Consider the following 27,597-nt stretch of genomic DNA (forward strand, 5'->3'; position numbering starts at 1 on the left):
CATCACACCTAGCTTCATTAATCAAACTGTCACTCCTTCAGATGTCTCTTCAAGTATCCATTCTAAGTGATTTGTTTCTCTAGCTCCTACACTTAGAATTGTACCACCTCCCACCAAACACTTCTTAGTCTTCTCATCTGCTTTACTTTGTTTTCTTAGCATTAATTGTTATCTTTCACAATCTATATTTTACTTATTTAATTTGCTTCCCCCTCCATTAGAACATAAATACCACGAATAATCTGGTATTTTTGTTTTTTTGATCTGTTGTTACAGCCCCGACAACTAGTATGGGATTTTGCATAGAGTAGACACTTGTTAAATATTTGTTGAATGGCTGAGCAACATTAAGCAGATAGTGGCCTGATGTCCACAGTAGTTTATATAATGTAAATGTGAACAGAAAATGGTAGTGGATAAGGAAGGTATTTTGCACTAGCATTAAATAATGAAATAACACAGCATGATTTGTAAATTCAAAAGTATTCTGAAAAAGAGCACTTTTCAACATTTTCAACTGAAAGTGAACATTTCTGTTTACCATTACATTTAGAATTATTTGAAGTCTCCAAATAGAGTGTGCTAGTTGCATGGAAAGAACTCTAAAACTGTTTAATATTCTGAGAAGATAATCTTTGTATTTCAAAATGCATTCATTGTTTTATTGACATTATATCTCTAATAATATTTCAAGAAAATAGCAATACTGAGTTGAATATTAAAATGTCACAAAATACTTATCGGCACTACCAAACTTTAGACTATACACATTATTTGACTCAACACTTCTGCTGTTAAATCTCTCTCCTATAAAGATACTTTCAAAGTTTACAAAGAGAGTTGTAGAAGGATGTGCATCACAACACTGCTTACAAAGGCAAAGATAATAATCTCAGTGTTTGTCAGAAGAGGATTGGTTACATAAAATAGTGTACATTCATGTTATGAAATACTGTATAACAGGTTATAAGAAAGAGGCAAAACCATTTTTGGTAACTATTTTTCAAGTACATTAAGTAAAAAGTAAGAATTCAAAAGAGTATATGTATTATGAGCCCTGCATATTAACAAAGATAAATGTGTATTTTTAAGTATGCTTGCATATTAAGAAAGAATTGCAGAAAAAAATACAAAAAAACTTAAGTGAGTTAATAGTGTTTATCTCTCAAGTGGGATACCAGGTGAGAGCACCCTGTTACTATTCTTTTTTTTTTTTTTTTTAATGTTTCAATACTGACTTTTTCCGAATTGTGTTTATTATTTTATGATTAAAAACTAGGTTACAATAAATAAATAAAATATGCATATGCTTTGACACAGCAATTTTGTTTCTATAATTTATTGTAAAGAAATGATCAAGGATGTGCATAAAGATTTATGTATATAATGCTCATTGTAGCATTGTTTATTATAACAAAAATGGAAAGTAGCCAATCCTACAGTATAAATGCTGTTAAATAAATTAAACTGTATCCATTTTATAAATATCATGTATTCATTAAAATGACGCTGTGGAAGTTTTCTCCTAGCATGATGTGTCACCCTTCATTAACAAGTTTTTTTTTTTAATGGACCTGTTACAAAATAGTACAGTAGGCTTACATTTTGATTACATTTATACAAACTTTATAGAAGTCTGTATGTCAAATTCTTAACTGATTACCTCTGTTTAGTTGGTTTGTGAATGATTTTATGTTCTTCTTTGTGCATATGTAATTTTTAAAATTTCTGCAATGGTATGCACTACTTTTAGAGCCAGAAAATGTTACAAGGAAGAATCATCATCATATTTATAAATATGAGAGATTTTCCTGCACAAGAAAAAAAAGGTTAACAAGTTTTAGTATAAAGTTTACAAATATTTTGGACCTGACCCAGGTTTTTATTAGTAACACCAAAAAGGGTAATTTAAACCCTGAAACAGGGGAAGAAGCAGCCAAATCAAACATCTGTCAAGATAAAGTTGAATAAAATCAGGTTCAATGGAGAAAGGCTGAGGAATGAAGACTGAATGAAGGCAAATATCTACTTTTAAAATACATAGTCATGACTTAGTAAAAATTAATTATTTTTACTTTTATTAGTGTTCAATAAAAGTTTTAACAGTTACCATTTGCCAAATGCTGGCTATATCATTTTTATGTAGCCCTTACAATAGCCCCATAAAGTTGACCTTAATATACAGTTTTGGGAATTACAGACACTGAACTGAGATATCAAAAAGGGTTTAAAAATTACACAAATATACGCAGCTAGTAAACAATACAGCTGGAACACATATTTCCTTGAACCCAAATTCAACACACTTTCTTTTGTCTACTCAGCCTGTGAAGGTACTTTGCCACCTGTAGCAAATAAACCTGATGTCCACATATGCTCTGCACATTGGGACACTTGAAGGACTAACTTCAAGTAGATATATGCCACGGGAAACTGGGACTATAAACCAAGGACAATTACAGAAGAAAACAGAGTTAGAGGGAAAGCTTCATTTCAGTAGCAAGAGGGGTTCAGACAAAACTCCTAGTGAAGACTGAGGATGAGCTTTGAGTCTTTGCAGACTGATCTGCTTTATCCTCTCCTAGGATGAAAATTTTGAGAATAGCAATCAAGGACGTGTTTTGGGCACATTAATTATTTACCAATTGCAGCCCTTTCTCACTCCAAGGAGAGCAGTAGTGAGGAGAATAGAAGAGCTGTGCCGTGGAGACGCCCTGTTTTTCAGCTCACAGGAATTTGGTGGACACTCAGAGGAGTCCAATGACATGGCGTGAGTGGCCCCTTGACAAAGGCAGCAGGGGGGCTGATGACGGCTGCAGGACTGGGATGAGCACTGGTGCTGGCACAACAGTGCTGAGGGAATAATCTGGGCTGGGTGACAGGGCAAGAAAAGCACCAGAAGAGGCTCACTGGTTGCATGAATGGCTTCCAGATACGTCTTTCCCTAAATTCACTCATCACTTTACTGGGTGGATTTTTTTCTTTTCTGAGCCTCATCTGCAGGAATTTCCTATGGATTCTCTCTTTTAATCAAGGATTTTTTGCAAGGGTCTTCATTCTCCTCATCACAACTGGGCACCAGGGCCCAGCAGGACTTTGAATTCTGATGACCCTAATAGAGGCCACAAAAGACATTTTCATAGTTTGCATTAGAACATTAAATTTTAGTTGCTTGGATGAGGGAAGGGATGCTGTCCAAAGCTGACACGATCACCTCTCCTACCCACGCACTGGGTCTTAGCTTTAACTTGACTACACATTTTCAGGTGGTGAGAGTAGAACTTAATCTGTCCCAGCAGTCCTACAAGAGCTGCTTATGTGATGGGTCTAGATATATGCCAAGCAAGGACTCATGTCCTTGATACTTCTGATATAATTTTAGCCACATAGATCACATCAGTTTATGCTGTGGTGGTCCTTTGCCCTTGTGAAGTCTGTCATCTGCATCATGATCATCCACATCTTCTTGGCCAGAACAGTGACATCGTTGCTTGTATCATCCATGTCTCAATTTCTGCACCCAGCTTACTCTTTACTTTCTTGAAATCAGCCATTTGCTCAGCACTTTTTTTCTTTTTATGCCTTAGGTGTTTGAGTTATCTTAGCCCAGTCAGTTTTCCCTCCAGTCTGAATGCTGTTGTGACAGCAGACCTGGCAATCCTCTTCCAGGTCAGAAACATCTTCCAGTTCCTCTGAGGTTCAAATCATCACGACTGAACGTCTGATATCATGAAATATATCATAGATCTGCTTTGAGATATCTACAAATGGATCAGCATCAAACACACCCAGAGTTTTTACTTAAGGTTTCCAAGGCAAAATTCACGTGTGTCACACACTCAAGAATTACAGTACTTATAAGGGTGTTAACATTTCTCCTCACTCCTTCAGTAAACGTCCCTGGCTCCTAACTGTCCATTTCACCTATGACAACGTGAACTCTTGCTGCCCATACTCTGATAGCACCTGCAGCAAGGTCTAAATTACCAGCATCCTGATCTCTCAAGGCTATGATACATTTGTTAACATCATCTAGGGTATGGCTCTGAGATTTAACTTTTGTAACTCAGGAACAGCCAGAGAAAAGAGTTGCATGGGGCACAGTATGGGGAAAGGGTGCAGAGCATCCATGCCCCCTCTGGGTGCACCATTCTTCCCAGTTCTCCATGGGTTCACCATCAGGAAGCGCTGATAAATCTGTCTTAACACAATGAATTTCTAATCACCAGCAATACTGTGCAGTTGTCTTTCCAGAACAGTAGTGACAGAGATATGTGTTTAAGATTCATGGGGGCAGCGATAGAATTTAAAACCCTAGGAAAGGATTAGATCACCAAGGGAGCAAGTATAGAAGAGAAAAACCCGTGACAGAGTGCTCAAGATCTAGCAAAGAAGACTGAAAACCAATAGCCAGCAAGAGAGAAGAAGATTTAAGAGAAAGGAAAGATAATTGTTTCAAGGAGGAGAGAGTAATTTAGTAATTAGGGCAAATGCTGTTGATGGATAAATTAAGATGAAGATTGAGAAATGGCCATTGCTTTTAGTGATACAGAGATTACTGGTGACCTTGATGAAATCCTAGAGCCACGTGGGGGAAAAAACAGATTGGAGGGTCCCAAAAGAATGGAAGAGAAAAGATTAGGAAACTCTTCTGAGGAACTTTACTGTCAATTGTGTGAGATAAATAGGGCATTAGCTGGAGATAAAGGTGTAATCAAGCAAGGATTCTTTTCAATTGGAAGAAATAACAGGATATTTGTATACTATTGGTAATTATTCAATAGAGAAAGAAATCTGAGCATGAGATGAGCAAAGAGATAACTGTAATTCAGTAAACAAGAAAAGCCAACGTCTAGCACACAAGAGTAGTGTTGACCAGAAGCACAGACCGCGCCCCTGCTGTATCAAAAGAAAGGCAGAGGATATGGGCAGGTGTGCAGCTATCTTGGTGGAAGTTCTCTTCTGACAGCTTTCATTTTCTCAGTGAATTCCAGGATAAAATCTGAGATTAAGGATAAAGAAGAAAGTATTGGAAGAATGGAGGAGAAGACATGAAACATATTTAGGAGAGTTGGAAGGGAAGTGACTGGGGAAATACAGAATGATTACTGCAAAGCTTTATCATTATTAACCTGTATTATGTTTACTGTTTTCATTTAAATGTATTCAATCTATTTTACAATGTCTGTTTTAATTTCTAAATGTAGTAAATATGACCACAACCTATATTAATGCAATCATGTTTGGCTATTCATTGATCTTTAGGAGTAGACAGTGGTCTGTAGATGAAATGTGTGAGAAATGCTGGTACAGATGAAAGAATATGGGCTCCTTCTCCAAGGACAGGGTGAGGAGGAACTAGTCACTGGAACTGAAAATTAGAGAACATGACCAGAGTTTAGAGCTTCATCATATTTATCTGCTATATTTCACTGCAAAATCTGTTTGCCCATTTAACTTTTGTAGACAATTCTTTATTCTATGTTAAAGAGCATCTGTATATTAGGCACTTCTTGTATCCCAACTCTTGGCCCTTCTTAGTTCAACCACTGCTGTTGTCACCAGCCCTGCAAGGCTTCCACTATTCTGCCTGATGGTCATAGTTGTGACTCAAGCCTGCATCACCTACCTTACCCTTCCCTCCTTGGATTCTCTGAGCCACAGTGTGGGAAGCCCACAGGAACGGACTCACACATGTGCCCCACTTGGAAAAGTATGGCACCGTCATTGAACAATGAATGATGATGATCAATAAACATTTCCCCCTGATTTGCACCTGAGTGCAAACTTCATAAGGCTTCTCGCAAAATGCCAAGGGAACCTCTTAAAACCTCTTGATAGCCCATCTTTGTTTGGCTTTAACTTCCTGTCTATTCCTCACTTCTACTTCCTGGGGTGCTGTCTGCAAGTAAAAACAACTCTGCTTCAGTCTCTGCTTTAGGGGACACCCAAACTAAGATAGTATTCAACCAGATTTTCTGCCTAAAAATGCAGGTATTTTCCTGTCACACTAATCCAAATCCAATCTGTTTCCTGTTAGTGAAAAATAAAAATTGCCATAGAAAGTATATATTTGTAGAGCAAGAGATACAAATGTGAAATGAATCTTTGACAAATGAACGCTCCCATATACATTTTTGCTTCCATGTTTTAAATGAATACCAAATAATACATTGGTAATATATTCTCCAGCTATAAAATGGATCCATTGGTTAAACTAAGCTTCTACTGGGTAATGGAAAAAAAATTATAACAAAAGAAAAAGTAAAAGTACTCAATGAACCAGAAAAATAAAATATCTTTAGCTTTTAAGATACATCTCCATAGTAAGACTGAAGAATAATGGTCAATAATCTAATTTAACATTTCTCAGTGCCTTAGAATTTTGCATGCTTTTTCTGTTTTTAGCAGAAGGATTTCTCCTATGAATTCAATTTCATGCCATCTCACTAATACCATGTAGTGACATCTCATAGGTCATCATTAACTTCCAGAATCTCCTCTGGCAGAAAGCTCTCTTCTCCGGATTTCCACTTGAGGTTGTGGCCCTATGTGAGTATGCTGAGCGTACTTGGAAGAAATCAGCCTGTCCCAGTTGTATTAGGAAGTCGCAGACTATGATCTTCTCATTTAACACACCCTGCTCAGTAGTTATTAAATAACTATGGAGGGAAGTTTGATGCCCTCTTGGTAACCTACCTCACTCATATTGTTGGCCTTGTGGTCAAGACTGATACAATTTTAAATATAACCACTGCTTCCTCAAGAATTATTATTCCATTTGCTTGTTCTACTTGTTCATTACACACAAATCTGACTACCTATTGTTAGAAATATTCAATTTTGGGAAACATAATAGAAAATAAGACTCAAATTTGTCATTTTGGCAAATGTCAAGTTTCCTTTTAGTATAGATTTTGTAGATTCTCTGGTAAATTTCAAACTATCATAAGAAATAGCTCAAATAGCATTTCTTCTTTACAAGCTGACTTGACTACCATACAAGCACAGGTAGATTTTAATACCTCTGTTCTCCTCTTTAACATATTAAGTTGTATCACATTTTATTATATGTACTGATTAACACACTTGCCTGTCACTTTAAGAACTTTGCAGTCAGCTCTCTCGCCATATACACTTTCGCATGGTCATCGCAGAGCCTGGTGCCTCACACATAGAAAATGTTAAAAAATAAATACATACATGAATGTATGAATGAATGGATGAAAGAATACACCAACCAATACATGAATGAATACATGAATGAAAGAACAAATAAATAATTGAAACAAGTGGGTTCAATAGAGCACCAGGGTCAGAATTCCAGAAGCACAATGGAAACGTCCAGGCCTATTAAGGGAGGTTTTGTTTTGTTTTTTTCTTCTTTTCTTACATTTTCCAATTCAGTGTTTAAATTGTTTCTGATTTAGTGGAAATGAAAAGATATTTTTCATTGAACTAATTTTTCTATTGTAATATTCTTTCTGACTTTAATTAAATAACCTCTGTAAGCTTGTCTTTTGCCTTATTTCTGCTCTTTCTCAGAAGTGAAGCCATGAGTGCTCAACTCACAGGCTTCACGAAGATTTCACAGCTCTATTTTTAATGCTTGCAGTAGAGTTGGAGACATACGTTAAGAATTTTTTTAAGTCTTATTAATTCCAGCAAACTGTCACAGAGAAAAATTTATTCTGATCAGAATTATACTAATTACTTTTATATAATCAGGGATTTGCAATCACCACTGCTTTGTGTGATCTTACAACTTGCCATTCTCCGCTCAATGCTAAATCTGGACCTCTGAGCTTTTACACTTTTCAACAGCGGTGTATTCTGCTCTAGACACTAAGGTTTAGAGCTTTAGAAGTAGGCATATACAAGATAACAGGAGAATTATAGTTTCTTGATTAAAATTACTATTTAGAAGTGGTATACAGTTTTATTCATGGATCTTTCTTTTTTCTTTGTTGTGTTCCCTGGTAAAGTTGATTACTTTGGATGTTGTTGGCGTGGCACAAGGTAAACCACCTGACAGCTTTGGTAAAGTTTATTTTTTTGTAATTGGACTAAAAAATTTGCTTTTGGCGTTTTGTCTGGAACTATTTCACTTTCCTAGAGTTTTAGAAATCATCAATCTTATATGTATAACTTGGGTAGCCAGCTTGACAGTTTTGATGGGCCATTATTGTAATTTAAATTTCATTTTTGGAAGATTTCATTTGACATTTCAGACTTATTATGCTTCCTTGAAAGCTGACATTCCAGAGGGCTCTGCCCTTGATCTCAGGTCATCGTCAGTTAATGCCCATGGTCCGCAGCAGCCCCCTTGTGTGAATGTGGCCCCACAGCACTTGTGCAGCACCGTTTCTTTATGGCTCTTTTTCATTAGTACTTATATTGGACAGTTTGAGAGCAGTCTAGAAACTCTCCCAACACAAGTTTCATTAACTATTAAGATGAACAATAATTAGAAATTACAGTTGTGTTTGATGAAGGATAAATAATAAAGTTGTCGTAAGTGATACTTCCTTTTCATAAAAATAGAAAGGAGGAAAAGAAAAGGCAGACTACAGAGTCCCTGGTTTCATTTCTTTCCTCTTTGCTGGCACTGAGAAGAATTTCTGTAGCTTCATTAAACTAAGACAGAGTGTGACTATAATTAATACTATTATTTAAAAAGGTCATTTATAGGTTTACTTTGCTTTCAGCAAATCTTCTATAAAGAATATATTAAAGAAAAATGAGGCAAATTGTCATTTTAACAGGGTATACATAAATAGCACTTCTGTGAAAAGAATTCTGCTTTAATGCTTCGAAAATATCAAGTGGCTCACAAAAATATTTATACACTTAATTATAGAAGGCATTGCATATATTATAAAACATATACTAATAATGTAAGTTCTTATTAAGAAATAATGTCTCATATTTATTTATCAGCAAGAAAAAGTATTCTTAATTGTGGCTACATATTCTCATATTCAGAAATAATTATTCCTTAATTTTCTTTATCCTTTCACTCATGATGCTCTGAGTTCCCTAAATAAGCAGGAGTAACCTGGTAGGAGCGGACTGGGTGGGAGGAGGTTTCCCAGAGGTGCCTGACTCACCGCTGCAGCCGGTGATTTCCTTGTGGTTATTTTCTAGGTACTAGATACCTTGCTTAGTCTCTTCAAATCCCTTGAAATCACAACGTACCTCTGGTATTCCTTCCATCTGCTGTGTAAATAATTGCTATTCTCTTCACCAATCTGTAATGGTGTTTGTGATTCCCTTTGTAATGCCTTCTGGTCACCATCAAACACTGATCGACCACTGCATTTCATCTGCAGTAGGTACACTGTCTCTGTCAAGTGATCTTAACCTCAGTCAAACCTTTTCTGTGTATCTTTGGACAGATTTGCACTATCAAATTTACATCTTGTTTAATTTTTTGATGTGTTGTCATTTTGGGTCAGGGGTGGTTTTCTGAGAACAAAATAAATGGCAGAGAGCTGCAATGGGACAATAATGCAGCAGAGAATACTCTCTGCTCAGTGTCAGAAGAGTGCCATTTGGCTGAGAGCATTTGCAGCAGTGGACTCCGATGCCCACTGGCCAAACAGATACTGTTGGCTTGCTGCACTTGCTCCTCTGGCCTGAGAATGTGTGATAACATTCAACACATACATGGGAAGTGTGGTGGGGGGTGTGGGTGTGTCTCTGTGTGTATATACACACATATGTTAACAGTGTACCATTATATATATGTTTATATGTCTAAAACCATGTTTTTATTCCTCTATTGTACCTAAAAATAATAAATCAGAGATGTATGAATTGAAATTGATCTAGTTATGTGTATAATACCCAACAAGTCTGCAAAACACAAAGGAATTGAAGTGGTAAGAAATAGCATGTCTCTTTCTCTCCTTCTGTTTGCAAATACAATTTTTTTAAGACCTTTATTAACAGGTGCTTGCAGTTTGTTGACTTTTTTTTTTTTTTGAAAAATCAAGCTGTAAACTTTGATTACAAATTAAAAATGAGGTTCTTAAAAATCTTATCTTGACCAGATATGAAACAATCAAAAAACCTTTAAAGGTGTATTGAGAAAAACCAGGCTTTAAAAAAAAACAAAACACGTTTGTGATTAACAAAAATGATGTCTGTCTTTAGGTAAAAATACTAAAAACCGCATGCTGCATAGATAATGCAGATAGTTCTAGTTATCTGGTCAATAGGCAAAAAGCAAGCGCTTAAGGTCCTCAGCTCCAATCTTTTGTTCTTTTCTTATTGCTGGAATTTCATATTCATTTCTTCTTGTTGGACAACTAAACCGGATGATGGTGGAGCTAGTAAGCTGGCATTTACTCAGCCCTGCCCTGCTCAGCCTCGGAAGCAGACAGAATTCTCAGCTGGTGGGTCGGCTCCTTTTGTCTCTGCCATCTCGTGGTTTAGGGTTTCCTGGGCGTCTGCGTCGGTAATTGAAGTTGCACCGGTACCGACGTTGAGGTGGCTGCTGACCCTGGGTCTCATCTCCTTGATTGTTCTTATCTTCTTCATTGCCCTCCTCTCTGGGCTGTCTTGGGCGAGGAGGGCCCCTGCGGAATCGTGGTCTATAACCCCGATGCATATTCTGCTTCACTGGTCCACCTTGCTCTCCTGAACCCGGGCTGTCAACACCCTCCATCACTTCTCCCTGCGCAGGAGGGTAGGAATGCTGTGGTTGATGCCCATTGGGTGTCCGCCTGCAGTAAGGTGGGAACCTCCGCCTGCGGTAGAGCCGGAGCTGCTGGGCCGGGCCTTCGGGAGCGCTCTCCGATCCTCATTCTTTCCCCCACTCTCACTGTTCTGTAATTCGGCTGGTAAGTGCGTGGACGGCCCCTGAGACGTTGAGAGCGTGTATAACGGTACGGCCTGCTGCATATTTACTGCCTTGCCCTGGACCTCCACCAGGGCCTGCAGCATTTGCTGCCTCTGCACCCTTTTCTCCTTCAACGACATCAAACTCCAGTCCCTCCACCTCCTACACCGCGAAGGCACTTCCTGGGGTTACTCTTCCGTAGGACAGTCTGGTGCACAAATGCAGCTTCCTTGGTGTCATTCCTGTTGATGAAGTCGTATCCATTTCTTATCTTGAACCACTTTACTGTTTCCAAAACCTTCGTTGAGATGACCTTCTTGTCCCCGCTGGCAGGCGCCCCCCACCCCACCCCATGCAAGGCCACCCGGGCTGCTCCCTGCGCCGCTGCCCGCCTGGCCGGGCTTGGTGTCGGCAGCGCTGAGGGCGGGGGCGGAGGGGTGCTGCTCAGGGCTCTCTGGGGTCCGCTCTATGCTCCCACTACCAATGAACTCCGCAAATACAACTTTTTTATGTGCTAATTAACTACTGAGGTTCTGTACTTCCTTACTGTCTCCTTTTGATCACGAACTGAAAAGGGGATTTTCAGAAATACATTGATTGTAACAGAACTCCATTTCAACAAAAGAATATGTGTGACCATGTGAGATTGGTTTTAAAGGATTTTATTTCCACTGTTGTCCAAATCACCTTATATTCAGCTTTAAGCTGTAAGAGTAGATTTTGAAAATCCAGTCAGTAATATACATGAGAGGAATTCCTTATAGTTGTCATAATATGTGCTGTTTCAATTAACTTAAGGAGCAATAAAGTTTGATTGTAAGCAATATTTACTGGAATGGAAACTTCTCAACTAATTATACAGAAGGACACTCTGCGGAAAAGACTGGGTACACTTTTTGTTTGCTTATATTAAACTCTGATGAAGACACATCCTTCCATGTTAGTCCACAATTCCAATTTCAAATATTTACCTTTACATGCTTACCCTTTATCTTCTAAGCAATACAGCATTACTGGCTTCCCCTTACACTTTCCTTTCACCCTTCTTCAACTAACCCAACAGTTCTTCCTTGGGGGAAATCCTTCCATCACCAATACAGCATTAAGCAGATGAGCTAGTCTTTGGTCAGCAAGGAGCCCAGTCTCCCAGCCGCACTGACGGTTAGGAGGAGCAGACACGCTGAGGCATCAGAGCCCAACGCCGGACTTTGGCTTGAACAGCTGGGTAGGGGGCTCTCTCTTCACTAGGAGAGGCGATGTAAGGAGGATGGAGCCGGGAGCCGGTCCGGCTTGCCGCAACAGGGCAGGAGACGCCTGAGAGTGAAGCCAGCTCTGAGGAAGCTGAGAGGTGCAGCCTGACAGCGCCGCCTGGAGCCCAGAGCCCGGGGGCGCCGAGGTAAGGCTCGTTCCTCGGACAGCGTCCCTCGCAACCACTTACATGCGGTGATCAATTCTCCTTTCGGTTTCTCTAGTTTGAGTGTGTGTCACTTGCAACTGAAAGATTTGTGACTAACACACAAACACATACACAAACTTAGCACTTGATAAGTTGAACACACAGAATGGCACACCTTATCTTTGAAGTGTTGCAAGTGAACTATTAAAAAGAGGGAAATGTTCTTGGACCTTAGCCTGATACAATGAAGGGTTATCTTAGGAGAAAACAAATAATGTGATTCATTGTTAATCTAATATAAAGTTTCTTGGAAGAAAAATATAATACCACTTTTTGGTTATATTCCAAGCCCTGACTGTGATGCTCAGGAGGTCTCCAGCCCAGCCTCCAAGCCCAGGTTTTCCTTGCTGACCGAAGGCTACTCTACAGCTGACTTCTGCAGACCTGTAGCTCCTTACCACGTGCTCAGCCTAATCGCTAAATGAACGGCAAAGAATCATTGTGTGTAGCTTCTTCCCAATTCTGAAGTGGATATAAGACTAACTCACAAAATCAGTCGTTTGCAATTCCCAGAGTTGTGAATTACATTTTTATGCCACCTCCCTATCTGAACACTAACCTCTGACTTTTCTTTTTGGACCACATGCTGGCAGTTAGGGATGGGACTCAGGCTGACGGTGGGAAATGGCAGGAGTGGGAGAGGGGCTTCCTCTCAGCCTCACCTGTAAGGCAGCACACGGTGCAAGTATCCTTTGGGAAAATGCGTGTCTTCTCTTATAAAATAAAGAATACAGAATAAAAATAAAGGATTCTCTTATAAAGTAAAGAATAGTTTGAGTGTTACTTTTGCTTTCAAAAAATAAACAAAACAAAATAAACAAAACCAAAAAACTTAATCCTCACTGAGTAGAGGGGGAAACAAGAGCTTAGAGTCTAAGATAAACTGTAATCTGTTAGTGACATGGAAGAAGCTAGAAAGGAGAACTCTAGTTCAAAAATTAAAACCAAAACTATTCCTTGGGTTTGTACTGTTCTTAGGACTCCACTCATATCCACCAACCAATAAGGTGCATGTTTAGAACACTTCCAAATTCCAGTATCTGTGTGTCTTTGCTGAAAGCTTTCTCTGTCCAGTGGAAGCTGTTCTGCTTGTGTGCACGAAAGGCAGCCACAAGTTCTGGGGAACTACCGTCCCCAAACCCAGCAGTTCTCAGCCAGTGACTGACAGGAGTTGGTGTAGAAGCACCTCAGCTTCCTTACACTTCAGGTGGGAAAAAACTTAAGATGCATATGCTACACGCCATTTTCTATAGTGCCTCAGAAAAATTCCCTTCCAGTTGCCCACAGTGGTGCATTAATTATTGGTGCTCCCTTCGCTGCCTCCTGTCTAAATGTACCAATTCTTCTCCTTCTAGAATGACTTTGCGGCCATCTAGCCAATCCTAAATCCCTGTTGCCCTTTTGCATCTTTGGGACCCCAAACCAAGACAGCTACTAATGTTGATCATTCTCTTAGACCCCGTCCCACTTATGACAGGTTACAGACGCCATGAAGAAGTGGGAGCTAACACCCTTCTGGATCCGGGTCATATTCATCATCATCATCATCATCATCATTATTATTTTATCCAAACAATGCTTGATTAATCAATCCACCATTTCCTGTTTCTTTGTTCACCATTTCTATTTACATCTTATTCTCTCTTTCTGACTTGACTTCATCCTTTTCATAGAATAACATTTAGTATACATTTTGGTAAGAGTTTATTTGCACTCATAATTCATGGTGTTTTTTTTGAAAATGTTCTTAACTACCATTTCCTTAATAGGTTTATCTGGATATAAAATTTTAGCTAATGACTAAATATAAAATGTTAAGTTGCCAGTTATATTCTCTTAGTATTTTAATTCTTTTTTAATGTCATTGGTTTCTATCAGTGTTAGTTAACACTAAGTTAATCTTTGTGGTTGTTAGCACTAAGTTAATCTTTGTAAGTAATATTTTATGTGATTTTTTTAACTTTGATTACATACTTTTCCTTGACGACTCAGTATTTCATTAAAGTGTATCTATATGTGGATTTATTTTTATTCATCCTAGTTGGGATTTACTATGATTCATGAACATGAAAAATCAAGATTTTCTTCAACTCCAGAAAAGTTGCAAGAGTTATGTCTTTCACATTATCTCTTTTCTAGTCTCTGTATTCACTCTTTCTTGTTAATTAGAAATATGTTCATCTATTCATTCTTCCAGGTTTCCTGAGATTGCTTTCATTTCATTTTTATTCCTTTAACCCTCTGTGGTTAATTCTGAATAATTTATTCATTTCATGTCCAGCTTGCACCTTTTTCAGCAGCTTTATCTAATCTGCCATTGCATTTTCCTTGTGATTACAGATTTCATTTCTGTGTGTTCTTTTGGTTTAAATTTTGCTCTGATTATTTTTTACAGCATCTTGTTTTTTGCTTGTGTTTTCAACTCCATATTTCATTTTTTAAGATGTTTGACCATACTTATATTTTATATCTTAAAATTTTAGTAACTGATAATTCTGTTTCATTTAGTTGTTTGTTGTCCATGCTGACTCCTATTTATCATGGTTTATTTTATGTGATTTGGGGTTGTGACTTCCTTTTCACAGCAGTTTTTGCTCTGAGAACCCCACACAACCTGGATTGTGACTGCTTTGTTCCTGAAGGCATTCACATTTGCTTCTTTCATTGCCAGCACACTAGCAACAGAATTAATTTGTTGACTTTAGGTATCCTTGGCCTCTCCCAGAACATAAATTAAAAGCTAAAAGTTTATGAAGACAAGGATTTCATTACAAAACCTCAGAATCTCTAATTGCTTTCCTCTAACAGCTTAGGGGGGAAGTCAAGTGTTCTGACTTCATGCAGTCTCGGCTGATTGTCTTTGTAACCAAAGCCCGTGCCTTGTCCCCGTGGGAATGTGGGAAACCAATCATTCTGATCATCTGCTTCAACAAACACTCCCATAGAAACCACAGCCGCAGCTCCCACTCCCCACGTGTATCATCAGCTTTCTTTTCTTTATAGCTTCTTGGGAGTTTTCTTATTCTCTTGTTAATTAAAGCATATATTTTAGAGTATCTTATTGTATTTTATCCAATATTTCTAAATGTTTTGAAGCTGAAAGATTTTCATATTATCTATTAGGTTGAGCTATATAACATTTCCATTTTTTATCAGCCCAAAATATTTCAACATCACTGGCTTCATGTGGTTCAGTCTATATTACCCACGCTAGTGGAAATGAGTATCACTGCAGCCTTTCATCCCGTTAAATAAATGACATTCAGTGGGAATAGCGGCTAGTTTTTTGGTCATCCTGTCAATTGGCTACTAGATATTTGGATGGAATTTATGGACTATTTCCAAACCAAGACTATTTTCAGCGCCCCATTAGACTTTAAGCTGAAAAGTATCATAAATTCTCAAGTTTGAGTGATTCAAGTTAGATTGTGGCAATACATGCCCAAATGACTCCTCGGGTGCACTTAGGTATTTTTACAGTATTTATCATGTATGATTTAAACATATATATATATATTTAAATATAAATCATTAATTTCTTTCATCCATAAGTAAAGAAAACCATGCTCTGAAGGAACTAAACTCTTGGTAAACTAGCCATTTGCATCATAGTTTTCTTCTTAAGAAAGCTTTATTTACCCTTAATTTTTAAAACAAACATATTCTGGCCATAAAGGGGTAGGTTCTGGCTACCTCAGATGCACTGAACTTACTGCATTTATCATTGAAGTAAATCACTGAGCGAGACACTCAAAATCTCAAGACTAGTCTTTAAAGGCAATTTCAGTGTCATAAGTAAGTGTTTTTTGTTTCCTAATCTCATTTCAAAATCATTATACCTTTCAACAGTCTGAGTTCAGCAGAACAGTAAAGCAAAGTCATGACTTGTTAGCAATTTTTTCAGAAAGCACACTAACAACACACAGACAACATCATCACAATTTGATCTTATTTACAGTTTTCTCTGTTTTATTCAATTGTAGATTCAGATTAGCAGGGATTTGTTTAGAGTTACAAATATCTGGAGAATAAAATGGTGCATAAGCTGGCACTGCAGTACAGCCGCCTCCACTCAGGTCATCAAATAGTCCTCAATTAAATACCTCTTCTCCTGTATCATGATTTTTTTCAATAATAAGCAAAACAAAATATGTGAAAACACTTCTCTCTAATACACTGAGACCAAATACACTTTACACATCGATGTTCTCTCCACAGGTAAACAACGTGATAACGGCATGTACACTGGATGGTGAGCATTCACCCATGGTGCATACTTGTGACGTTGTGCAAAGACACACCGTATCAGTTGAAAAGTGCATCTTCTCTACAGTCTCTTCTGCTTTCCCTCACATGATCATATATATCATTAACTGACTTGTGAAGCACTTTAAAAAATTGCATGATTTGTGTTATTTTATTATCCAGAATAAAAGTTGGGGTGCGAAGCTTTGGTAGCTGAGTTTTGCTTTCTTCTCTCCTATTTGAACTAATTAATTAGTTTCACACAGAAAATGATGATTTTCATCCTGTACACATAAAATTCAATTGTTTTACCACAGAGGTCACTATGTTTTGTTTCTAAATGGCACATAAACTGATGCCTCCATGTCATGAAATTTGGCTACCATTTGCCAAAACTTCAAGACAGTGTTGGCACCGCCACTCGGCATAGATGTTAACCAGCTTAACAAATCTATTTTAAGATGATCTTCTTTGAAATTCCTGTTTGCAATTTTCTTTTACTGCTGCCTTTATGAAATCATTACATGCTCAGGAGTTTTGTTCTGAGAAGAAATTCACACTCAATATTTTAATATAAGCCCTAGGCAGTATTTATATTTCTGACTTTATTCTATGTTGTAGTATTTGTGATCCTATTTTATCACTGCCTTCATGCTTTAGTGAGTGACTTTTAAGCTATTGATCCTTTCCTGTGAGTTGGGAGACAATAGAGCAATATCCCAGTTATAATATAAATGCATATTATCAAATTTAATTAATAAAATGCAATTTATATGAAAACACCTTAGTTTAGACAAATTACTGCCTGTTAAATGAATGTTAACCTAGACCAGCTACCCAGCACAATGCTTATAGTCCATTATTAAAAACTGAATCATTATTATGGATGTAATAGAATTTCTGTGAAAAATAGTTAACCTCAAATTTCAAATGTATGAAATTTTTATATATTCATAGACAATTATCACACCCCCATTGGACAACTGATAGTCTGCCACACTTTTAAGATGACTCCAGTCAATGAAGAGCCATTCTGTAAAGGGGAGGCACAACCTTCATAAGCAGCAAGTAGTCCAAGGGTTACTTTAAAGATTCAGATGATAAACAACAGGGCATGAAGTAGGGCAGGGGAAATGGTAATGAGAAGCAGAAAGAGGAAGTGGTAGGCAGGGCCATTTTGGTATAAAATCTGTAGCTTCCAATTTCTACCTATAGTCTTTACTGTTTTGTGTTGGCTCCAGTCTATTGAGAATGATGTTATGGGCTAGAAATGCCTGGGAGCATGTCCCTGGGCCCCCATTACTTGTGGCCAACCTCCACAGACATTCCCCATCCAGAGCCAAGCCCTGTGGTTCTTATGATTACAAAACACACCTCAGCAACAACCATCGTGGAACTTTGGGCGGAAAACAAGATACACTATTCACAAGCCTTGAAGGGCACGTGACACACCAGGGCCCACACGGCAAGGGCGTGGTTAGAGACAGGGTGAGGGGACCTGGTTTCTGTCTTTTTTGGAGTCTGAGGGTGGGCCCCAAGTTTCATGGGTTCACTCTTTATTGGTGAATTTACAACATAAGATCAAGAACTAGGGCACAGGAAGGAAAAAGTAGGGTCATTCAAGTGGTCACTTATCTGGGTAACCCAGGGCTTTCTGAAAGGGAAATTTCATGGGTGGGGCAGCCTGGTTTCTTGTCCAGTTCTGTTAGTGGTAGCTGTGTTGTGCAGCTGGCACTATCTTTATTTGAGAGGATATCTTTGAAGTGGATGCCTCAGGAATCAAAAGCTTAACATCAGGTACTCACACTCCATGTACCCCCTCCAACTAGGCTTCTTTGGCCACCGGTCTGCTCAGACAGGAAAGTGGCATGTCACTTCGATATTGTCCGATAGAGCAATCACAGATCTGTTCCCACCTGAGTTATCTGACTTATTAATAGCCTTACATTCACAGAAAACACTATGCTCTTGGCTTCCATGATACCACACTTTCCTCTTTCCTGTGCCTGAACATTCCACGGGGCCCCAGGTTCAGTCAACTGCCTACTTAGCATTAACATTTTCATATCTAATAATTATCTAAAATTGAATTGAATTCAATTAATCCTTTGCTTCCCTAGGCTTTCTCATCTTGGTAAAAGTCATCATCACTGAGCCCATTACATGTCTTTCTTGACATGTGAGCACTAACTGTAAAACATACCCAAAAAGTCATCTTTACTGGTAACCACTCTGAGCCAAGCCACCATCAGCTGTCAGTTGAACTGCTTCAAATGCCTCCTAGCTTCTGTGTTAGCTTATAGTCCATTCTCTTTATAAGAACCCAGAGTCATCTTTTCAAAGCATAAATGATGTCATAACACATCTTTGTCAACAATTCTTCCAATTAAGAGCTAAAAGATGTTCCTTGACTTCAGCCCTGTCCACACTGCAAACCTTTTTAACACTGGCTAGCAAGGCTTTAGCCATATGCTCTCCTGCTGCTCCTACAAGGCAGTGTCTAGTCCCAAAATGAGGACTTTACAGTTTGTATTTTTTCCCTGGAATCCTCTTCCTTCTGCTCTTCATGTGCCTGCCCTTTTTGAATCACTTGGATCTTAGCTGCAGAGTCATCTCCTTAATGAAATGTTCCCTGATCATCTAAATCATCATTCCAGCCACTCCCTAATGTATTTGCATGTCTCAATTTCTTTGCAGTAGATTTCACTATCCAAAATAAGCCTTTATATAATCATTTATTAGTTTATTGTTTGTCTTCTCCCCACTAGAATGAAAGTTACATGAGTCTAGAAACTTTTTCTCATGTTTCATTGTATCACCCTTACAAAAAGAAATATTCAATAAATATTTGTTGAATGAATGGGTGGTAAATTAATAAATGGACAATTTGCTAATCAAAGCAATGTGAGGTGCAGTGAATGACAGGAAGCATTAACAATGACTGAAGTGGAGAGGCTAAATGGCTAAGTAAGTAATGATGCCATTAATGTGAACATAAAACCCAGAGGATGAAGTTTAGATGAGCCGTTTTGAATTGGCCAAATAGGAAGCCCCAGAATATCAAAGTAGTGCCTTTCAGTCGTTTGGATCTCAGTGGAGAGACTGGGACCAGAAATACAGAACTAGATTCACTCGAGTGAAGTGAGTAGCCGTCACTGACACAGTTGACCTCACAAAGAGAAGCACTACGGGAGAGAATGACAAGCGCTGAATGTCTAAGAACGGAAGATATAAAGAGTCGGGGGGGGAGGGAAAACGTGTAGGTTAGAGAAAAAAGGTAAATTCAAATTTCCACAATCCAAGAATGAGGTGAGGAGGGTCTTTCCCATACAGCTAACGTTCAACATCACCAACCACAATAAGTGTTCGGTAAACGTTGAGCAGGATGAAACCTGAGGAATTGGAACTGGACTAAGACAGCGAAAGCTGCAGCCAGTTTGTAAATGTCTGAAGAGTGAGAAAGAAATGAAGCAGTGGGGACAATGAATGTGGACTACTCTCCAAGGTATGACACTGGATTGTAGGAAAATAAAGAATAACAATTTGAATATCTTTTTAAGACAGCGAAAATTTGAATATGTTTGTAAATCAAGTAGAAATGACCAGAGAAGTGGGAGGGTTAAAGATGTAAAGCAGAGGGAGGTGAAGCTGTGACTAAGGGGTCAGACACAACGGATGCAATATAGTGACTGTGGAGCAACTGAGACCACATTCTGAAAACAGCGATGGCTTCATCACCTAAACTGCCACGGAGGCAGAGTGGGTAGGTGCACAGCGCACGTTGTGGGCGGGAGCTCCGTGAAGACCACGTTAGAGGAGAACACTCCAGGGGGCCGTGCGGGTCAGGTTCCACGAGCAAGCGCCCCTCAGGGGTTTCACCACTCATGTGATCACTGAGAAGTCTTTCACTTCCATTGCAACTACCTGTTTGTTCCATTGCAATTACCTGAACAGCCGTATTGCCCACATCCTCTTTAATTTAAAAGAAAAAAAAAGATGGCGTATGAGAACAAAATTTGTCACCCCAAAATAGTTCACACCAACAAACAAGACTGTTTTGCATAAGTTTTATACTTCAGCATCTGGGGGAGAGGGTAGGTTATCCTCATTTCACATGAGGAAACTGGGGAACAAATACTGTTCTTCTGAAACAAAATGGCGAACATGCCCTTGAACAGATGTTACACTGGGTTAAGAAAGCCTGTTATTCTTGGACCCGCAGAGTATCAGCACCTGGAGGGCCCTTGGAGATCCTTTGGCCTTTGGGTCCCTGGAGGAGCCAGAGGACCAGGATTGTGTAGCATGCTGTTACTTTGTGATCCCCCATCCATGTGTCTTTTCACATCATTAGAATTATATTATAAATGCAGTTTTTCATTCTGTCTTCTGTATATTCTTCAAAATCATCATAATATCCCATTAAAGGGTTTAAAAGATTTACTCATATATTATTCTGCTGCTGGATTTAGAACATGGACAGATTTTCAATATTCTAAATAACACTATCAAAAATATCTTCTTTAAGAGCCCAGAAATAAACCTATGTGCTTACAGTCAATTAATCGATGACAACGGAGACAAGAGTACACAATGGAGAAAAGACAGTCTCTTCAATAAGTGGTGCTGGGAAAGCTGGACAGCTGCCTGTAAAAGACTGACATTAGAACATTCTCTAACACCAAGTACAAAAAGAAACTCAAAATGAATTAAAGACCTAAATGTAAGACTGGATATTATAAAACTGCTAGAGAAAAACGTAGGCAGGATGCTCTTTGACATAAATCACAGCAATATTTTTTCAGATCTGTCTTTTAAAGCAAAGGAAATAAAAGCAAAATAAACAAATGGGACCTGACCTAATTAAACTTAAAAACTTTTGTGTAGCAAAGGAAACCATTGACAAAACAAAAAGACAACCTACCAAATGGGAGAAAATATTTACAAATGATATGACAGATAAGGGGTTAATATCCAACATACATAAACAGTTCATACAATGTCACATCAAAAAAAAAAATCTGATTTTAAAATGGGCAGAAGAACTAAACAGACGTTTTTCCAAAAAGGAAATGCAGATGGCCAACAGACACATGAAAAGATGCTCAATGCTGCTAATTATTAGAGAAATGCAAGTCAAAGCCACAATGACATACCACCTCACACCTGTCAGAATGGCTATTATCAAAAAGAACACAAATAACACATGTTGGCAAGGATGCGGAGGAAAGGGAGCCCTCATACACTGTTGTGGGAATGTAAACTGGTGCGGCAACTGTGGAAAACAGCATGGAGGTTTCTCAAAAACTAAAAATAGAACTGCAGCATGACCCATCAATCCTAATGCTAGGTATAGATCCAAAAAAAACCCCAAAACACTAATTCGAACAGAGACACGCACCTACTGTGTGCACAGCAGCATTATTTACAATTGCCAAGGTGTGGAAGCAACCTAACTGCACACTGACAGATGAATGGATAAAGAGGATGTGGCACAAATACACACACACGGTGGAACACTACTGAGCCATAAAAAGAATGACATTTTGCCATTTGCAGCAACATGGATGGACTTAGAGTGTATTATGCTAAGTGAAATGAGCCAGACAAAAACAAATTCTGTATAATATCACTTATGTGTGGAATCTAAAAAATACAACAAGCTAGAGAATAAAACAAAAAAGAAGCAGACTCAGAGACACAGAGAACAAAGTCATGGCGACCAGTGGGGAGAGGGAAGGGGGAGGAGCAATAAGAGGTAGGGGAAATAAAAGGGTTATTATGGTACTATGTGAAATCATGTGTGTGAAACGTTTGAAAAATGTAAAGCACTATAGAATTTAAAGATTCTTTCATTCAATTAAAAAAAAAGACATTTAGGGCAAATCTACTCAGTGACTCAGAGAAACACTCAATAAAAATATGATTTTGCCAATAAAAGTTCTGATTATATTCATAGTAAAATTTTAATGTTAAAAAACTCTCAAAAAAATTCTTCATTTTATACTGAGTATTACAGGAGAAGTACAGAACGGTAAAGGGGCTAAGAATCAGACCCCAAGCCCTTGTGCACTTTTGGTGGGAATGTACACGCGTGCAGCCACTACGGAAACCAGTGTGGAGGTTCCTCAAAATATTAAAAACAGAGCTACCATATGATCCAGCAATTCCATTTTGGGGTATTTATCTGAAAGCAATGAACACACTAACTTGAAAAGATACATGCGCCCCCATGTTCATTGCACATTAGTACAACAGCCAAGACATAGAAGCAACTCAGTGTCCACTGATGAACAGATTTAAAAAGTGTGAGATATATGTGCAATATATATTAATGATAAAGAAAATGTGACATATATATTATAAAATATCGTTCAGCCATTAAAAACAGAAAATCTTTCCATCTGCAACAACACAGGTGGACCCTGAAGGCATTCTGTTGAGCAAAACAAGTCAGACACAAAAGAGAAATACCATCTGATCTCACTGTTTTTTGCAATCCAAAAAGACAGACAGACAGACAGACAGACAGACAGAAAGAAAGAAAGAAAGAAAGAAAGAAAGAAAGAAACCAAACTCATAGAAACAGAGAACAGACTGGTGGTTGCCAAAGGCGGGGCAGGGAGTGAAATGGGTAGAGGGGGTCAAAATGCACGAACCTTCATTTACAAAGTAAATAAGTCCTGGGGACATAATGTGCAGCGCGGTGACTATAGCTAACAGTACAGTACTGCATATTTGAAAGTTTCTAAGAGATAAGATCTTAAAATGTCTCATCACAGGAAAAAAAAATATGACTACATGTGGTGATGAGTGTTAGCTAGCCTTGCTGCAGTGACCACTTCTCAGTGTATACAAATCACTGTGTTGTGCACCTAAAGCCAATATAGTGTCATATGGCAACTGTATCTCAATTTAAAAAACAAGGGTTTGACATAGTTCAAGGATGTGCTTATGTGCTCTGTGAGTGGTAGCAGTTTCTTTCAGTGACAGAGCATGTGCTTACCATGTACTGGGTCCAGGGTTCAATCTCCAGTACCTCCATTAAGCCCAGCTGTCCCTTCCCTGTGGCCTCAGCTCTCACCCAGGATGGACTTCCTGGGGGAACTTACCTGCCCTCCCTGCCCAGGTCCCATCTCCACTGCAGCTTCCAGGCAACTCCAGCTTCTCCAGACACTCTTAGATCCACTTCACTTCCAGATCAGGAAGGCGCTGGAGGGCTGGGCGGGCCCATATGCAATTTGGGTGACTTGCTCCAGCCCACCAAGCAGCCAAGGCCCAGAGGTCCCTCCTCCCAGCCCTCCCCACCATGCCCTCAGTCCCAGCAGCCCTGGGGGTGCCCTCCGGGGAACCAAGAGGGCAGGCAGGGAGATTGGCTGGGAGTTCCCCACTGGAAGTGCCTACAGGCTCTGGGGATCTCCCCAGGGTAATAAAGCATTTCACATGGCCCTCAAGAAATTGCATGCGTGCTGAAGTGTGACTGAATTGCAGGGAGGGGTGTGATTGATGAGCCTTATTTCTTCGTGTGTTAACTGGATGATAGTATTGTGAGCATCGCGTTAATCCAAGAGCCTGGTGGAGTTCCCAGCCAGCAAGAGGCTCACTCAGTCTGCAGTATTTCTAGCCACTTTTGGGCCAGAGTTTCACTACATTAGATTTCCCTTTGCTCAGTTTTTTTTGACCAGGCCCTAGTTCGACCTCCTCTCCAAATCTTTTAAACCCTGCAGTCTGCCCTAGGGCAGACTTCTCTCCACTACACTGAAAGCTTGCTTTGCCCTGTACTTAGACTTGGTAGAAAACCAGTCAAGAGCTTGAAACTCAAGAAATGTCAGCTTCTCTAAGGCAACTTTTTTTTTTTAACCTTCTTTAACCTTTAGGCTGTAACTTCCAAAACGTTCCTATGAATTTTCTAAGTTTTGTGGGGGCTTTCCCCCACCTTTTTTTTTTTTATTTTTTTGGCCAATGGAGGTGCTGGGGATCGACCCCCAGATCTCTGCATGCTAGGCACGTACTCTACCAATGAGCTGTACCCTCCCCACTGGTTTAGTTTTGTTTTGTTTGGGGCCGAAAAATCTTCAGTCCAGGGAATGGAATTTATGGTGTGTTCTTGAATTTTCGACTTTTGCTACTTTGACACAGATTAACTAACCCAAAGCTGTTTTCAACATTTATAAGCACTGCCCGCAGGACAGAACTTCTAGACTTAACGGGCAAGGGCAGTTTTTATGCTCCCTCCGCACTGCAGAATTGGGGTTCACAACCCCACAGTTTACATCCCCACACAAACTGTTCATTGCCAACTGATTCTTTGAAGGGTGCACTAGCTGAGGGTCATTGGGGTTCCACCACTGTCGGTCCATAAAGCAGACTCAAGAAGCACTGAGGACAAGGAGATGGTCCACCTAACAAACAGAACGGCAGGAGAAAAAAAAGTTTGCCAGTCCCCTGTGGGTGAGGCTGTGGCGGACTGCTGCAACTGTGCGCAGGTCTCCAGACACACCCAGCCCAACGCCATTCCAGTCAAAATGTGCCCAAATCCACAGGGGGCCTCCAGGGGGCCACCAGGATCCAGAGGCAGACTCTCTTCCCTGAAAACTGAAGTGCCCCCTGCCCACAGGCCACCTGATCCCAATGTGAGCCCCTCCCCGATCTGCAGCCTGGGGCCCTGGCACAGCCTCTGACCCTGACAGGCAGTGGGTGTCCCATCAGAGGCCACGAGCTCTTCTTGCCTGGGAAGGACAAGCCTGCACGGCCAGGCAACCTGTGTAGACAGTCTTGGCCTCTTACCACGCGGAGCTGAGCCATGTTTCCCCCGACAATCCAGATAGGAGGATATTCGTCTGTGTCTACTGCTTCAAAATCAGAGGTGCAGTGGGTTTTTGTGTATTTTAATTTTAATTTTTTTTGTATGTATACATTTTTTATTGAAGTATAGTCAGGTTACAATGCTGTGTTAGTTTCTGTTGTACAGCATAAAGCTTCAGTCATACATGTACATCTACTCATTTTCATATTATTTTTCACAAGTTATTACTGCAAGATATTGAATATAGTTCTCTGTGCTGTACAGCATAAACTTGTTTGCCTCTTCATATACAGCAGTCAGTACCTGCAAATCTCGAACTCCCAGTTTATCCCTTCCCACCCCCTCCCTCCCCTGGTAACCTTAAGTTTGTTTTCTGTGAGTGTGACTCTGTTTCTGTTCTGTAAATAAGTTCATTGTTCTTTTTTCTTCTTTCGATTCCACATATAAGTGACATCATACTGGTATTTTTCTTTCTCTTTCTGGCTTAGTAATTTTATTTTTTTAATTTTATATTTTATTATTTTAGATTTTTGTAGAATGGTTAATTAGGTTTACTTATTTTAGAGGAGGTACTGGGGATTGAACCCGGCGCCTTGCGTATGCTAAGCCTGCGCTCTACCACCTGAGCTGTACCCTCCTCCCACTAGTTCTGATTGTTTTATTTATAATGTTTTATTAGTTTCTGGTGTACAGCACAGATTCAGTTATATATACATATGTATACATATTCCTTTTCATATTTTTTTCATTACAGGTTTCTACAAGCCATTGAATATAGCTCTCTCTGCTGTACAGTGTAAGCTTACTGTTCATCTATGCTGTGCGTAAGTGGTCTGTATCTGCTAATCCCAAACCCCCACTTTATCCCTCCCCACCCCTCCCCCACCCTGGTAACCATAAAGATGTTTTCTATGTCTGTGAGTCTGTTTCTGTTTTGTAAGTTCATTAACATCATTTTTTTTTAAATTCCACATGTAAGTGGTATCATATGATGTTTGTCTTTCTCTGTCTGACTTACTTCACTTAGTATGACAATCTCTAGGCCCATCCATGTTGCTGCAAATGACGTTGCTTCATTCATCTTTATGGCTGAGTGGTGCCCTATTGTGTATGTACCACATCTTCTTTACCCAGCCATCTGTCGATGGACATTAAGGCTGCTTCCCTGTCTTGACAGCTGTAGATCAGCGCTGCTAGGAACACTGGGGTGCACGTATCTTTTCAGATTAGAGTCCTCTCTGGATATATGCCCAAGTGTGGGATTGCCCGACTAGAATGGTAACTCTATGTTCAGTTTTTTAAGGAACCTCCATAGTGGCGAGATGCAGTGGCTTTAACAATCATCATTTCTTGGGGGTGTGGAAAAGGGGAGACTTGTTTTTCCTCCAAAGTCTTCAGCAGGAGCTGGGCTGACTGGTCCATGACTTTCAGGCCAGAGTGCCGGGGTGCATCCTCCAGGTGGAACAGGAGGGTGTCCGCGTGCCAGCTGAGTGCACGCCTGCTCTCTTGCTCTTTCCTCCAAGTGAACTTCAACAGCATGTCAGAATGCATCTTTGTCTTTGGCGACCCAAAGGCTGCATGGCATCCAGAGGCCCCAGAGAGCAGCACACACATCCTGCCTTTCCGGGAGGACAGGGACACAATGCCCATAAAGTGCTTCCATGGCTTCCATCGCTGAGTCTTCAATAATGAGAACCTCAGAGGACAGGGCTTGAGGCTGGGGTCCCTCCTCTGTAAGCCTGGGAGGGGAGTGACCTAGCGCTAGTCTGGCAGGGGATGAAGGATGTCCTTCATGTACTCCAGAAATTTTTATTGAACATCCATTGCAGTCAGACATAGTTCTAAGACTTGACATAGTCTAAGGACATAGTCTTAATTACTTAATCATCTCTACACCCCAGGAGATAGACGTGATCCTGTTACAGATGGCGAACCGTGCTCATAGCACCATCACTAATGAAGCTGAGCCAAGATTCAAACCCAAGCAGCCTCGCTGGTGCCCACGTCTTAGAAGATTATCCTTAACATTTAAGACTACGCATTGCCTATTAAAAAGATTCCTCCCTGGCTGGAGTTAACATTCTAGTGGAGCAGGGGAGGGAAATAGATAGCTGACATTGTCAGCTGGGTTTATAAACACCATGAGGAAAATGAATGTAAGTTAAGCAGAGATGGGCCTCAAGGATGGCTCCTAGCTTTTGGCTGAACCATTGGGCCAAAGTGGGGGTGCATTCGTTTGCTGCGTGA

General features: G+C 39.7%; 1 pseudogene; it reads right to left on the minus strand.

Moving 5' to 3' along the window:
- The window catches only part of LOC102515958, a 36,643-nt pseudogene extending 9,742 nt beyond the window's left edge, over nucleotides 1-26,901 (minus strand).
- Nucleotides 26,902-27,597: the final 696 nt, after the last annotated feature.

The sequence above is a fragment of the Camelus ferus genome, chromosome 26, assembly GCF_009834535.1.
Source record: "Camelus ferus isolate YT-003-E chromosome 26, BCGSAC_Cfer_1.0, whole genome shotgun sequence".
Taxonomy (NCBI): Eukaryota; Metazoa; Chordata; class Mammalia; order Artiodactyla; family Camelidae; genus Camelus; species Camelus ferus.